The 7,331-nt window shown below is 48.9% G+C and overlaps 1 pseudogene; it reads left to right on the forward strand.

The window, feature by feature from the left end:
• The window catches only part of LOC134341626 (zinc finger protein 585B-like), a 196,923-nt pseudogene that overhangs the window by 37,248 nt on the left and 152,344 nt on the right, over positions 1-7,331 (forward strand).

Here is a 7,331-nt window from a genome sequence, read left to right on the forward strand (position 1 = left end):
TACATCATTTTGAGGAATACATACTTTATTATTAATTTATTTACATCACACACGACGCATGGCAAGACAGTGATCTTTGAGGACACTACCGGTCACAGACCTTCAGCCAGAATAACGCTCCTGCAGTCCTGGGTCTATTTTATGAGCCCAAGACAACTTTGAAATCAATGTACAAATTCTCTGATTAAGATTCCTCAAGCCGAAACGTCGATAGTTAATTTCTCTCTGTAGATGCTACTTGACCTGCTGAGCTCCTCCATCATTTTGTGCCGTGCCTTCTCTACTTAACATTTTGTTTTACTTTACTCCTATTCGCCAAGGATATTTCATTTCTTCAGTAGCCACCACACCACACCCCCCCCCCCGCCCCGCCAGATACCCTGTTTAAAATTTCTCCTTTTCACTGTCTCCCGCACCCAGCCAATTCGCCCAAAATATAACGTTCTTTAACTCTGCCACAGAAAATAGACACCAGAAACTCCCCTCACCTCCACTGACCAACAACCCGAAAATCCGGGGGGAATTCACCATTGTCCGTCCAAAAAAGAAAACAACATTTTTTTCTCTCACTGGCTGTTGGAGGCATTTCCCACATCAGGATGTACCAAATACTGACAGAAATTCTGTCTGTTCCCTGGACTGTTACATTGCCCGGTGCTGTATTCCTGTCTGAATTTTGCCCCTACCCACCTTAGCCATATAACCATATAACAATTACAGCACGGAAACTGGCTATCTCGACCCTATATCCCGTGCCGAACTCTTACTCTCACCTAGTCCCACCGACCTGCACTCGGACCATAACCCTCCATTCCTTTCCTGTCCATATATCTATCCAGTTTAACTTTAAACAACAACATCAATCCTGCCTCAACTACTTCTGCTGGAAGCTCGTTCCACACAGCCACCACTCTCTGAGTAAAGAAATTCCCCTTCATGTTACCCCTAAACGTTTGTCCCTTAACTCTCAACTCAGGAGCTCCTTCTCCTTTCACTCAAGTGAAGATTTGCCTGGTGAGCGGAGTGATTCGACCATTCCCGTTGTTAGGTCCCTGCGCTGGATCTGGTCAATTGTTCCAGTGCTCAAGGTCGCTTTACCAAGAGGATCAATGACCCCGTTTGATGTACTTTCTCTCTGCGCCTTTAGCGCCCAGGTTTATTCCTCTGAACTATCTACACGTGTATCATAAGGACAGAGTCTTAATGGGAAAGAGCCAGGCGAGCATACCTGTGTCCATTCTGACTCTGACTGACGTTGGTGATTGTCGTTTCCTTGTCTGCAAGAATGCACCACCTGCTGGCGATGATCTGAATTACACAAATAAAGCAGAGTGAGTCCGTTGTTGTCCCCTTCATATTTAAAACCCTCCTGTAAGGTTGCTGCTCAGTCCCCTACATTCCAGGGAGTAAAGACATTCCAGGGAGTAAAGACATCCTCTCCCCAGACTGTGGCCATCCTCTCCTCAGAATAGAGGCTTTCTGGCCTTTACAACATGCTCGCAAATCTTCTCTGCACTCTTTCCACTTTAACCAAGTCTTTTCAAACATATAGCGTCTAGAACTATACTTTGTACTGCTAACACTGTCTCACCAACGACTTATACAACGGCCCCATAGCGGCTAACACAACTCTTTACAGTTCGAACGACCCGGCTTCCATTTCCGCCGCTGGCTGTAAGAGTTTGCAGGTTCTCACTGTGATCGCATGGGTTTTCCCCGAGTGATCCGGTTTCCCCCACAGTCTCAAGACGTACCGCTGGGCAGGTTAATTGGTCATTGTAAATTGTCCTGTGATAAGACTAGGATTAAATCTTGGGATTTAATGGGTAGCGCGGCTCGCTGTATCTCAATATTGAATAAATACAATGATGTCCCAGCTCCTGCAGTCAGTACCCAGACTGTTGAATGACGACGTGATAAACACGTCTTCACCACCCCGTGTCGCCGCATTGAGCGAACTGTGCACTTATTCTCCTCGGTCCCTCTCTTCTCCGACAATCTCAGACCATGAGCTGCTTGTTGCTTGTTGCCGCGAAGGTGAGGAACAGACTCAGTGGATTAAACCTGGTAGAGATGAAGCCAAAAGAACTGTGGATAGAAGGAAAGAGCATTATACAAGAGGTGGAGACAAAAAATACCACACCCTTGCTTTGAAGCAGGCGGCCATTGTTCTTAATTTTTAGGTTAACCTGTCAATCATGCAAACAGGTAACAGTAGCAACACACAAGTCACCGGGGCCAGAAGTGACTTAAAAATAAGAACAAATATCTCCTTGATCGCTGTTCCAATGCACAGACAACTGGTTGTTTGAACATAAAAAATCCGAAATAAATATCAGAAGCTGAATTATTCCCACCTTAATTCCCTGAGAGTGTGAGTTTCTGAGAGTGTGGATACGGTGTATCGTTTGTTACAAATAGCCCCGCCCACCGCCCCACACGGATCTCTCGTAACCATGGCAACTCACAATGCTGGAGGAACTCAGCAGGTCAGGCAGCATCTCTGGATGGGTGTAAATAGTCAACGTTGCGGACCGAGTCCCTTCATCAGGACTGGACTGGAAAGGGGAAGGGGGCAGATGATTGACTGATTTGGAAGGTGCGGCTGGTTATTCTGTGAGACTCGGTGCTCAGGTTCTGCGTGCAAGCAGCTGCCTGTCCTGTCCGTGCACATTCCTCAGGACAGGGAGCGGCCTTTCTGCTGAAATCAGATCGAACCCGCTCGACAAAACTCTGTCATTCAAGCGTGAAGAAAGTTTAATATTGTGTTGAACCCTTTCTGCTACAGGGAACAGCGACAGAACCAGTGACACGATGTAAGGACATTACCCGGGGTATCGAACCCGCAAAGTTACCAGTTACTTCGCTCCCCTGTTTGCTGCGAGCTTCCAGTATTTTGTTTTTATCTCAGACTCCTGTCATCTGTAGATGCGCTAAAAATAATTTTCAAGCTTCCTTCAAATAAATCAAACCGACGCATTCCGAAAAGCGACGTTTCGTAATATAACCGGGATTTGCCGGGATTCGCCCTGTCATTCTGAGTAGTTGCGTTTTAATGAGGGACAGAGAGATCGGTGACAGATCACTGCCCCGTGTGATTTCACATGTTGCTACCGGTGTGAAAGATGCCTTCAGCTCTCACTCAGTAGAAACCGCCCTGAGGAGTATTTCTGGTTGACGGTAACGACGTCGTTTCTCTTAATCCATTTTGACAATGATTGACCCGTTAACATGAACATGTCAGAACTGCCTTCTCCCACTAAATACACTCCTGATCCCGACCAAAACCGAACCTCGCTGTAAACGCTGAATACTTGTACAGAATAATAGACAACTCTTACCTCTGATGCTGTAACCGGACGGCGTTCAGTGTGGTCCCGGGAAATCACAGACTGACTTCCCGGGTGACCGACAATGGTCCTGCACCGGTGTGCTCACCCTGTCCGGAGAGTTGAGTTTGAGCTGCTGTTCCCGAGGTCACTCGGCTGTGATGTGTCCGTCACTCATTGCAGATGGACGGGGCCGGGTGAGCCGGGGTAGAGCGGAACTGCCGCAGTCCGGGTCACATTAACTCTCACCGGCCCGGGACGGGTCTGACAGCGGGAGGAGGTGGGAGTGGGATCAATGTAGCAACCCTAAGGAGGAAAACAAACCGGCTGCACTAACCTTTCTGTCCGGATTTCCGTGTAGATCTCTCCTTTTTCTCTCATCGCAACCAGCGGGGCGGAGTTTCTCTATTTAACACAGCGAGTCCCAGGCTGCCGATTTGATCCAGCCCGGGTTCTGGGAGGGTCTGAGTTCTGTCCTCTGCGCAAACGGGGCTGCCTGGCGTAGGTATAGTTAAGGGGGACAGCCACAGGGGTGCTCTCTAGCCTCTGACTGCCGCCGCTCCCTCTCCTGACTGTTACCGTCTTATCTGCCTCCCGAGACCCCGGTGTGACTACCTGCCTCTAGCTCCTCTCTGTCACCTCCTCACTCTCCCTAACCAGACGAAGGTCATCGGGCTGCATCTCCAGTTCCCTAACGCGGTCCCTCTGGAGCTGCAGTTCGACGCATCTGGTGCAGAAGTGGCCGTCCGGGAGGCTGGGAGTCTCCAGGACCTCCCACATTTGACACCGAGCTCAGAACGCCGGCCTCACACACATAATTTCTGTCAGCATTGTACACAAGTAACGTACCTCGCCTTGACCCCTTACCTCCCAAGCCCTGTTGAGACAAAGCCTTCCTACTCTGTCTCGCTCCACTCTTTCGCCCGCTGTATAAAGCTGTCTTCTTTTTAAACTCTTCTCGCTGTTCTCACTGGATGACCTCCATGCGCTTTTGCAGTCGTGCCCCGTTCAAACCGCTGAAGAAATAACTAGCAAACCCCACTCTGTTGCGTCTGAAACAGCGGAACCCCCGAGTACTGAGCTGCCAGTCCCACCTCTCTGCAACCAAGTCTAACAGCTACAATGGGTCACCTGCCTTTCCTTCAATACTTGCTGCTTTGTAATTTACCAAACTCAGAACATCAGTCACAGCATGATTAACCTTTTGATTCATGACTTTGTCTGAGGTCTTAACAACATCTATTTCGGAAACTTGGATAAGTACATGGATGGGAGGGGAAGGGGGCGTGTAAATAGGACTCGGCTGATTAAAAGCTCGACACAGAGACCAGGAATCGAGCAGAGTAAAACTCCTGGTGTTGGATAGGGAGACAGGGAATCGTGTGCCGTAAAACACCTGACGTGAAATAGGGAGACTGGGAATGGGAACCGTGTGCTGTGGATTTGTTCGGAGAGTTGTGATCCGCCATGACTGGCATCCTCGGCACTGTGAGGGAATAAGTAGTTAGTCTAATAACTTTGACCAGACACCGCACCTCTCTTCACTCATCCATGTCTCCTCGCCACGGATCTCCTTCACCCTGCTCTCTTCACCATCCCTCTCCCTATCCCCGCACAAACCTTCCATAAGACCATAAGATATAGGAGTAGAAGTAGGCCATTCGGCCCATTAAGTCTGCTCCGCCATTCAATCATGGGCTGATCCAATTCTTCCCGTCATCCCCACTCCCCTGCTTTTACCCCATTCCCTTTAAGGCCCTGGATAATCCTGTCTACTCGCCACCCATCACACTCATCCTTCCTTTCTTGCCACCTCCTCATGCTCATCCCACCCTTCGCATCCCACACATTCACTAGTTCTACCTCAAGCCTGTCTTCTTAACCCTTCTCTCATTCCCACTCGCCAGCCCTTTCTCGCTGCACAAAGTCGGTCACCCCTCCCTCCTTACTGAATGTCAACAATCCCTCTTTCCTCGACACACATCTCACACATCCCTCTGTTCTCGCATCTCTGGTCACAGGCATCCTCGCGTGCTGCCCCTCTCGCTCACCCACCCCACCACACCCCCTCATGCACACCCCTACTTCATCACACACCACAATCATCACCCCCTTTCTTCCTCCTCTCCATTCTACTCTACCTAAATCTCGGACACTCACTCCCTCTCTACTCTAATCCCACAAACTCCCACACACAGTCACTTTCCATTACGCATTCCCCTCTCTACCCCCTCCCTCCCCTTTCTCTCCCCAATCTCCGCCCATCTCACTTACCAGCTAGCCATCTCTCTCCCAGCCTCTTCCCCTCTCTCTAGCTTTCTTCCTCTTTCCTCTCTCCATTTTTTTCTCTCCTCTTCTTGCTCTCTCTCTCTCTCCCGCTGTCTCCCTACTCTCTAACCCTCTATCTCCACTCAGGCTCACCTTCGTCTTCCCGTCACCCTGTTCCCCCTCACTCTCCCCCTGCCCTGCACCCTCACTCTCCCCCTGCCCCGCACCCCCACTCTCCCCCTGCCCCGCTCCCTCACTCTCCCCCTGCCCCGCACTCTCACTCTCCCCCTGCCCCGCTCCCTCACTCTCCCCCTGCCCCGCTCCCTCACCCTTCCATCAGCATCATTTAAAAGGTTTGTGGAAACTAACTGGGAATGCTGCAGATTCCAGACCCTGGAGTAGTGTTCTTTATGTTATGGAATGTCGCAGTTAGGAATATCATGGACCGATGTATTTAACAGATCCTTGAAGAATATGTTTAACCCAAGTGCAAATGATACGAGTCTGAGATAAACATAAAGTGTTGGAAACTCACGGCAAACAGGGCAGCAAATGGCAGCGTTGAGGTTTCGAGATGCTCGGTAATTTTCTTTAAATCATGTTAAAAACTTTCTCGCTCTCCGCTGCTGCAGAAAGGATTAAACACAATATTAAAGTTAGAGTGTATTTTGGTACCGGTTCGGTTTGATTTCAGCAGAAAGGCCGCTCATTGTGCTGAGGAATGTGGGCGGACAGGCCGCTGCTTCCACACAGACCCTGAACACTGAGTTTCACAGAACAATAACTCAAACTTTCCAAATCAATTCATAATCTGGACTCTTCCCCCTTCGCTTCCCGATCCACTGATGTGTCTCTGCTCGAAGCATCGACAGTATTCAGTTCCATAGATGCTGATCACTACACCCCCAAACTTGGCGTTATCTGCAAATTTGCTGATCCATTTAACCACATTATCACCCAGATTGTTGGTTTCGATGACAAAGAACAACCGAGCCAGCACTGATCCCTACAACACTCCATTGTTCGCCGGCCTCCAGTCAGAGAGGTGACCATCTACTACCACATGCTAGCTTCTCCCGCCAGACCAATGTCTAGTTCAATTTACTGCTTTATTTTGAATTCCGAGCAACTGAACATTTCTGCCTAACCTCCCATGTGGAACCTTGCCGAATGGCTTGCTGAAGTCCATATAGGCAACATTCAATGTCTTGTCTCCTATAAGATTGCTGAGACACCATCTATCACGTACAACGCCATGCTACCTTAGTCAGTGAACGTCTATCCAAATAGTTATACATATATATAACTTGTATATCCGGGCCCTTAGAATAGATTTCAGCACCTTTCTCGCCACTGATATAGGGATCCCCGGCTTCTAATTTCCTGGTTTATTTTAAGAGGTTTTCTAAGACAGGGAAACAACAGTAGCTATCCTCCAATCCTCCACTACCTCACGCCTTGCTAAGGATGATCTGAATATCTCTTCTAGGCACCCAGCAATTTCTGCACTTATGTCCCTCACGATCTGAGGGAGAAACTTGTCAGGCATTGGCATTTTATCCGCCCTAATTTGCTTGAGGACAGTAAACACCTCCTCTTCTCTAATCCGCATAGGGTTCAGGACCTCACTCTTATATAGACTCCGTATCTGTCTCCTGAGTAAATACAGATGTAGAAAATGCAACTCTTCCATCTCGTCATCAACTCTATCTCTTTTGGCTCCACACATGCATT

The sequence above is a fragment of the Mobula hypostoma genome, unplaced genomic scaffold, assembly GCF_963921235.1.
Source record: "Mobula hypostoma unplaced genomic scaffold, sMobHyp1.1 scaffold_36, whole genome shotgun sequence".
In the NCBI taxonomy this organism is placed as follows: domain Eukaryota; kingdom Metazoa; phylum Chordata; class Chondrichthyes; order Myliobatiformes; family Myliobatidae; genus Mobula; species Mobula hypostoma.